The sequence below is a fragment of the Papaver somniferum genome, chromosome 3 (assembly GCF_003573695.1).
Source record: "Papaver somniferum cultivar HN1 chromosome 3, ASM357369v1, whole genome shotgun sequence".
NCBI lineage: Eukaryota > Viridiplantae > Streptophyta > Magnoliopsida > Ranunculales > Papaveraceae > Papaver > Papaver somniferum.
In genome coordinates, this window is record NC_039360.1 from 219,488,642 (window position 1) to 219,496,795 (window position 8,154).

Sequence of the window (8,154 nt, forward strand, 5' to 3'; positions counted from 1 at the left end):
GTCAAATTAACACTCTCTTTTTGTGGGTTTGGATATAGAATTTTGAAGGTGGAATTTATGGGATTAGAGGATTTGGTGGAATTACGTTTCCTACGGTACGTTTGGTTGCCCAAATCCTTGGAATCATATTTCCTACGGGAACCAGTTTTCCAGCAAATCCTTCAGATAGAGTCCGACCCCTCCCTCTTAAGATTTGCTGGGAAACTTATCAAGAAATTTATTGACCTACTTTTTTTAACTCTAAATCTTATAGATATGCAATTTTAAGATTTGAGGGTAATGCCAAATAGTACAAAAATTTTAAAACAAGAAAACTCTATAAATCCTAGGAATTCTAACCGAACTACCAAACACATAAGAGATTTTTACGAATCCGAAAATTTTTAATCCCATGAAATTATAAATTCCTGGAAACGGTGAATTATGCAGCCAAACCCTTTAAACAAAGTAAACGGAATGAGTCGAATCGAATGACTAAAACAGAAGACAGCCCGTCGAATCGCTAATTCTCCAGGTGTCCGCGCGAAGAACCACGCCCGCAACACGCCGGTAATTACGAGGCGCGAGTCTCCCACCTCAACCAAAGGCCAAAACACATTTCCCACTCTCTAGAGCGGGAAACGAAATTAAAACCCTAATAAGATCTTCTCCCTGCGTTTTCCACTTTTCGTCCTCTTTACTTCTACTCCTCCTCCTATTTTTTTTTCACTTTTCAGTGAATCTTTATCCCCAAAATCTAAATCAAATGGAGATCTTGTCCATTCAAAACCCTCATTCTGTTTTGATGTCTTAGTTGATAGAAGTGAAAGTGAGAAAATCTTCAAATCATGGAATCAATAACTCTGAATGCTAAGAAGTTGAATTCTGAGAGTGATAACGATGATGATGATACTCCATTACAACAACGAATCGATACTCTTCTTCTGCCAAACGGATGCGGTAGAAAGAATAAAAGACACAAAATGTAAGTTTTCAGTTCCCTGTTTTTGGTACCTATTTGAAGTTCAATTCGACAGAAGTGTGAATAATTCTTTTGTTCTCGTAGATCACAGGGTCCGATTGATGTGGCCATTAATACTGTGGAAGCTCAATCTCATGCGCTGGTATAGTTACATTTTTTTTCTGAAGAAAATAGCTGAATTAGGTTTAAATATTGTCGTTGTTATGTTATTCAGATTGCAAGGTTAGAATCAAGTGTTTTGAGTTAGTGATGAGTGTAGTTACTGATTTTTTTCAAGTGTAACTTCATTGTTCTGTATCCATATTAATTTCCCCTCCCCCGCCAAACCTCTACTATTCCACTCTATTATGTGTTTCATTATCTTTTCTGAGAGGTTAGGAATTGTATGTAGGAGATGATCTTGGCACTAGCTAGTGTTCAAGTGAAGGTTGAACGTTCTGGTAACAGCTTGATGAGTTCGGGCAGTCATTGCACGGATGTGGCTCTAAATAAGGTCAAGACCGAAATCGACATTGACATTGGAACAGATGAGCTTGACCATATCCCATTAGCAGAACGCCGGAGGATGCTGTTATCAAGGTAGGATTACTTCAGTTTTTGTGAATTTTGTAGCTAAAATTTATTGGTTATGTTCAACCCTTTCTTGATACTTGATTTGAGATGGTCCTACCCTAATTAGAAACCGAGACCGCGTCATGTGGTTTATAAACAGTGTTATTATCTACATACCCACTTTTAGGATTAACAGGAAGTATTAGCTATAACCTTTTCCCATTGGATATCAGTTCACCTTTCCATTAAAGAGCTAAACCATATACAGTATCTTTTTTCAGGCAATCAATGGATACTGTGTCCCAGCAGCATGATACTGGCGATATGGAGGTAATACACATACACCAGATTCATTTTATTCTCTATTGGTACTAATCTAGGTTTGAAACATAAGAGTAAACTTGGGTGTTCTCATGAAGGAAGGGGTAATATCTTCTTAACTATTCCCCAAACTTAGGCAGTTGGGTGTCAGGTTAGGTAACATTTGTTCGGTTTAAGTTTTTAACTTAGAGCATCTTCAATGCTTGGGGTCAAGGTCATCCTATGTGAAGGTCTTATTAAGACCTTTTGATTGTGGGTCTTTCACTACATGACAAAAAATAATAAAGGTAAAATTTTCTACCTAAATTCCTTCTCCAATCCCCAAGGTCTTCAAAAGATGATGAGGACTTAAGATCCAGGGTCATGAAGAAAGTCTAAATAAGACTTTCTCCTTTACCCCCACTTGGTCCCCACATGCACATGTCATCTTCTTTTATGACCTCCACCCTAGTGTTGGAGATGAAAAGTTGGTAGAAAAAGTCTTAAATCCTATGTGTCATATCAATTTAAGACCTTGACCCCTAGCATTGGAGATGCTCTTAGGGCCAACTTCAATGTAACCTATGACTTGTAAGAGTATTACAAATTTTTGAACCTAGATATTCATATTATCTTTGGCAGTGTCTTGTCGTCTCGAGTGCATCACCATCTTCGGTGTGGAACTAGGTTATCTGCACTTGATTATGGAAAATTCTGACAGCATCATTACATCAGTAGATGAAGAAATAACTGGTAGGTCGGTTTCTTAGTTGGTGATGCTTGTTTAGTATCAAATTCCATAATTCATAGTTCAACGAAATCGACCTAAACTCACCAGGTAGAGCAGAGGACCAATCCTCTAGGTTGCTGGTTCGAATCCAGCAGGTCGAATTATCTGGTTGTGAATTATTGTTATTTTCTATTTAAGATATTCATGGGCTTATTCTAAGCTTTGTTCTTCTCCAGACACACAAGAAACTGGCTAATCGAGCTAAATATTTCGTACACATGTCTGATCAAAGTTATCTAATAAACTTTAGTTGTCTGTATTATTGCTTCTGTAACTTATTTCTACTTACAGCTTCACATTTAAAAGTCTGTTTTAAAAGAATGCTGGTGGAAATGTCTGAAACAACAACAAGGTGGGTATTATTTACAACTTTCTCAAGTTGTACACGTACTCATGTAACATGTTATGTGTACACCAGATACACTGCCAATGATGAAAATTGCATGCTCATCAATGTGACAGTGTCTTTATTATGATTCTTGGTAGAACTAGAAAGCTCTTGTTTAGTGTAACAAAAGTATAGTTGTCTTAGATAAAAGACTTTTCTCAAGTTATTTGGATGTGATTATCACAAATTGTCTTTTTTAAAGCGAGTGGGATAGTTTTGTGGGAGTCTGGAAGACAGTTGCTCAATTTGAAGTAAACAAATGTAGGTGTCTCAGTGACTGCTTTAGATCTCCACAGGATTTTAGTCCCTCGTTGCGTTTCAGATCTCTTTGCTTGCTTGATTCAGAACATGTTTGAGATCTTTCATTTTGTTTGTTTTGCCAAAATTTCATTTTTCTACTTGCTGCTAGGTTTTGTAAACAATTTCCAGTCTCGCATCACGGCACACTTAATTTACATACTGTAGAAACCTAGGGAGCAATTTCCAACTGCTTGTTTTCTATCCTACCGTAAATACTCATAGATCCAGCTTTGTCATTGTGGGTGAAAGACTTGAGCATGCATCAGAAGTTTTACCACAAAGATTTGGATGTCAAATAAGCAATGGAGGTAAGGATTTCTTAATCTGTAACTTGTACTACAAAGTAACAAGACAATTGGTAATTGCTGAATTAGAAATCCTGTTCTTGTGATTGCTTCAACTCAGCAAGATGGGTATTTAAGAATTCTTGCTAATCTTGTATTTAACCAATTTAGTGCATGAATTTCTTGAATTATCCACTTCTGAATTTCTATCAACCATAGTGTTGATGGTGGTATTAAATCTTAATTTTTTAATAATCCACGAACTTCTTATGTATTGATCTTGTGTTCTAGATGTATGCTATATTTTTAGGTGGATTCATAAAAGTTGAAAATGAAATGCTTTGATTTTACAGGAATGAAATTCCGAATTGTTATTGAGATCGTGATCCATTTTATGTTTGCTAAAATGTTTCAAGGAACTTTTACTTGAATCATGTTTGTCGTTTCCTTATATGCTCCTTTAGAGCCGTCAAACATCTGAGATAGCCTCAAGATAGAACTAGAAAGTTGTAGGAAAATATCTGAAGTTTTTCGAATGCTATTACTTGTCGAATTCGGACAAATGGGTTGAAGGATAGACATGCTTCAGTGTGAGCCGTGAAATCTGAGAATAACATTATCTATGAACAACTGCGCCAACATCCATTTTGGTTCCAATTTATGTGCGTATTGGTAAGGATTTAGCCTAAGTTTTCTTCACAAGAAGTGCTTCCCAAAGTGTCTTTTATAACCTTTTAAAAGGGCATGGCACTTAGACTCGTAGTTTGGAGGTTATATCTTGGAATGCACAGGCACTCAGACGTGAAATTTTTGAGGCAGGTCTCGTCTTGGTTTTATCGTGTGATTTTGGGCACTTTAGACTCTGATTTGGTTCTTGGTGTCTTTTAAAAGGTTATACAAGTTTGTATGACCTTTTTAGAATGGTAAGATGTGCTCGATCTGGTCGTTTACTTTAGAAGTTATTGCGTTGCGAACACAGCATGTTAAAGCTGAAATTCCTGAAAGGCAGGTCATGTCATGATTTTGTCGCGTGATTTTACACTGAATTAATTCTTAGTTTCTTCTAAGTTATAGAGGTTTGTTGTATGTGGCTGGTTTGGTCCTTTACGCATATTTTATCTTCGTTATTTTTGTTTGTAATTTTTGTAGACCTGAATCTAGTTTCTAATGTGATTCTGCATGCTTTATTCGGACTTCTAACGGGGTCTATAGAAATTGTTGAATAGGGATAGTTGGAAACGTGAATTCTTACCACAAACTTAAGAGTGACGAACTACAGTATGCTTTTTGGGCTTAAGAAATATCAAATTTGAGTCTTGAGACTTTTAGATACCCTAACCCAGAAGAAAAAAGAAGTAACAAGGATAAAGAGGCAGGAAGAGAGGCGGCAGACTTTATTTAATTTGGAGTGTCAGTGAATAATTATACCTAGGCTAAGGGTGACCAGGTAATTTAACTTGGATGAGATAAAATTCCTCTTTAACGATAAATGTGTATATATATATATATTAGTAATAATGTTTAAACATTACCCTCGAGTCCTGCCTTGAGTCAGCACTCCGTCTTGCCAAAAGCAAACCAATTGTGCCTCTTCAATGTTCTCTAAAACCATGCTGTTGGATGTGTTATTTACTGTTTTCTTTATTTATTTCATTAGAATGATTAGATAATCAGTTAGATTTTACTACAGGTGAAGGTCGAGATATTGGAGAATGGTCTAGCGAGTCCAAGCAGGAATGAGCCTGGTATCTCATTAGTTGACAAGATACTAGGGATCAAGAGTGAATTGGGAGTTTCTTGGATATCTAATGAAGATGAACTGGAGCATATGTCACTTAGAGAAAGGTTGAGGTTGCTAACTGCGAAGAAGGTTTCTGATTCAGAAAACTTCAGGCCTTCAGAAAGCTTGCAGAAATCTGGGCCTCCTGTGCAAAAGTGTAAACCTACAGCCTCGGAGAATGCTAAACCTGGAGTCAGCAATCGCCAGCGAAAGCGAAAAAAGACTGCAACGTAACTTTCCGATTGTGCTATTTTATTCTCATACTGTCCTTTTATTATCTTATAAATTACGTTCGACCAACTCTTTCATGAAATCAATTGCAGGGATTGTGCAGAAACAGCTCTGGAAGAGGATGCTCCTGGACTTCTAAAGGTGCCACATTTGTGTTCCATGATGTTTAATTGATGCACTAGTATTATGAGCCATAGCTAATTTACAGTTCATCTCACAGGTTCTTGTTGAGAAAGGGATAGTTTTAAATGATATTAAGTTATATGGTATGGAAAGTGAAGATGTGGACAGCTCATTGGATGAAAATAGCTTTGAGGATCTTCAGGGTGTAATTTCAAATGGTTTGCATGTGTTTTTACAAGGCATCATATTTGTCCCCTCTGCTCTTTCTATATGTTTTTACATATTCCTGCCTCTTTAGTGATAGTTTTATTTATTTGTAATAAAGAGAATTAGGATAAGGTTGCATGCTGTTTCCTATTCCCAAGGTCCCCAAACTAGTCCTTGATTTCTGCCATAATGTATTTGAATTTCTATTCATTTCCTTTTAATTTGGACCTTTTCAGCTTTTTGCTCAGCGTGAAACTCTATTTAAAGTCGCCCCGCTAAGAGGTGGAAAGAGATTAAAAGCTGCTAATTACTGCGTATCTTGTCTAATTTCATTAGTTGAGCAGGTAAGATACTCGTTTAAAGATCTTACTTCTCCAGTTAGGAAACATCAACATTTGACTGTTATCCAATCTTTCAGCTTTTAATTTTTAACTAATGTTTCTTTTGTTTCCTGAATATCAAATTTGCTTGTATGTTACAGTCGCGCCTTCTTCAGTCCGAGAAATGGCCTGTTGAATGGGGATGGTGTCGAGACCTTCAGTCATTTATATTTGTTTTTGAAAGACATAACAGGTGTAGTGCTTTGAACAACTGTCTGACTTACCTCATGTTTCTATCGTCATTTGCAGCATACCTTTAGTTTTTATTTTGATAAATTTAAAACATCTTCCTCTTTTCTTTTTTTTGCAAATGAGAATAATCGATGACAGTTTGCTGTTATACTATTTATAAAGAAGAGTCGGAGTACTAAGAAAACCTATTTCCAAATCCTGATGTACTAATTCCGACTGTACTTGATTTTGTTTACCAAAATGACTTTATAATGTTAACTAAAATGCAGAATTGTTCTGGAGCGTCCAGAATATGGCTATGCAACATACTTCTTTGATCTGGTAAACGTGAAAGATTTATCTGTTGAATGGCAGATAAAATGCCTGGTGACGACAATAAGCTTACTCACTGTAGCAGAGCCACCATCACCGAAAACAAATTATTGTTGGTAATATATCTTAGGCAATCTTTCTGCATGTTTGGCTGGATCACTTATGTACTAGTTTTTTCTTCGTGAGATGATTATTTGGACCAGTTTATAAATATACTTTTCATCTAGATGGACCAGTCAATGTGCTAGTCAAGCAGTCCAAGACTGATGTTGATGCTCCCGAATGCATGTGGCTGGCATCCTTTGACTGTTCTATTTTTGTCGTAGCTCTTTTGTTCATATGCTTCTTTTGCTCGGCAAATTGTCTAATCTTAAAATCTGGTATCTGTGTGTTTACAGTCTGAAGTTTACCATATATGTTCATATATCATGACCATGTTGGTTGGTATGTAGGTTGGCGAAGACTTATCAGAGGGAGAAGCACGGGTACTTGAGGAATATGGTTGGATACCAAATAGTGGGTTGGGATCAATGCTCAATTATTGCGACAGGGTTATTCATGACAAGAGGAATGAGAAGGATGGTTCAGAATGGAGAAAGAAGATTGGGAAGTTGCTCAGAGATGGTCTTAACGGAGGAACCATTGTATTCAGTAATCTTCCGAAAAAGCTCATGGGGGACAAGGGCACTACATCTAGCTCGCAGATCAAGCTGGAGCTTTGAAATGAGGTTGAGCTCCATCCTCTTAGGTAATTAAATGATAAGTCCCTTGTCAGTAGTGTAAATTTCAGTTTTTACTTGCCATGTCTTAGTGCCTGTGTTAGGGTGTCCATGGGTATCATGTTACGCAGAGAAGGTTGCTGTATATGCATATATAGGATATGTTCTCTAGTTGTTGGTGATGCGTTAAGAATATGTGGGTTTGATATGTATTAGGATATTTTCCGATACATTGGCAAGAGTTTGTAAGTATCAGGATACATTCCGGCATATTTAGTGATTATTAGCATGTACATACTCGGGTACATTGTTTGGGGGTGAGTACGAAAAGTGTTTTACTTTATGCGTTTCTCTTTTGTCCTGTTTATTTATTTATATTGTTGCAAGTATTTGGTCTCAATATACAAATGATCAGTTTTGTTTTATGCCCAACATAGTCAGCACTCAGGAGATCATAAGTAGATCCCTACTCAACTTTTGTAATTGTTGTTTGATGTCCAAAATCATTGTTTCTGCTTGTGCTTGATAATCTGAAATTGTATATTGGACTAAGCTACTTACATTTACATAATCATCTGAAGATCAATGTGATTAGTAGTATATTTTTTCCGAGTGATTTTACATTTGCGAGCTCA

The 8,154-nt window shown here is 36.7% G+C and overlaps 1 pseudogene; it reads left to right on the plus strand.

The window, feature by feature from the left end:
- Positions 1 to 627: 627 nt before the first annotated feature.
- LOC113362135 lies at positions 628 to 7,865 on the plus strand (annotated as a pseudogene).
- Positions 7,866 to 8,154: the final 289 nt, after the last annotated feature.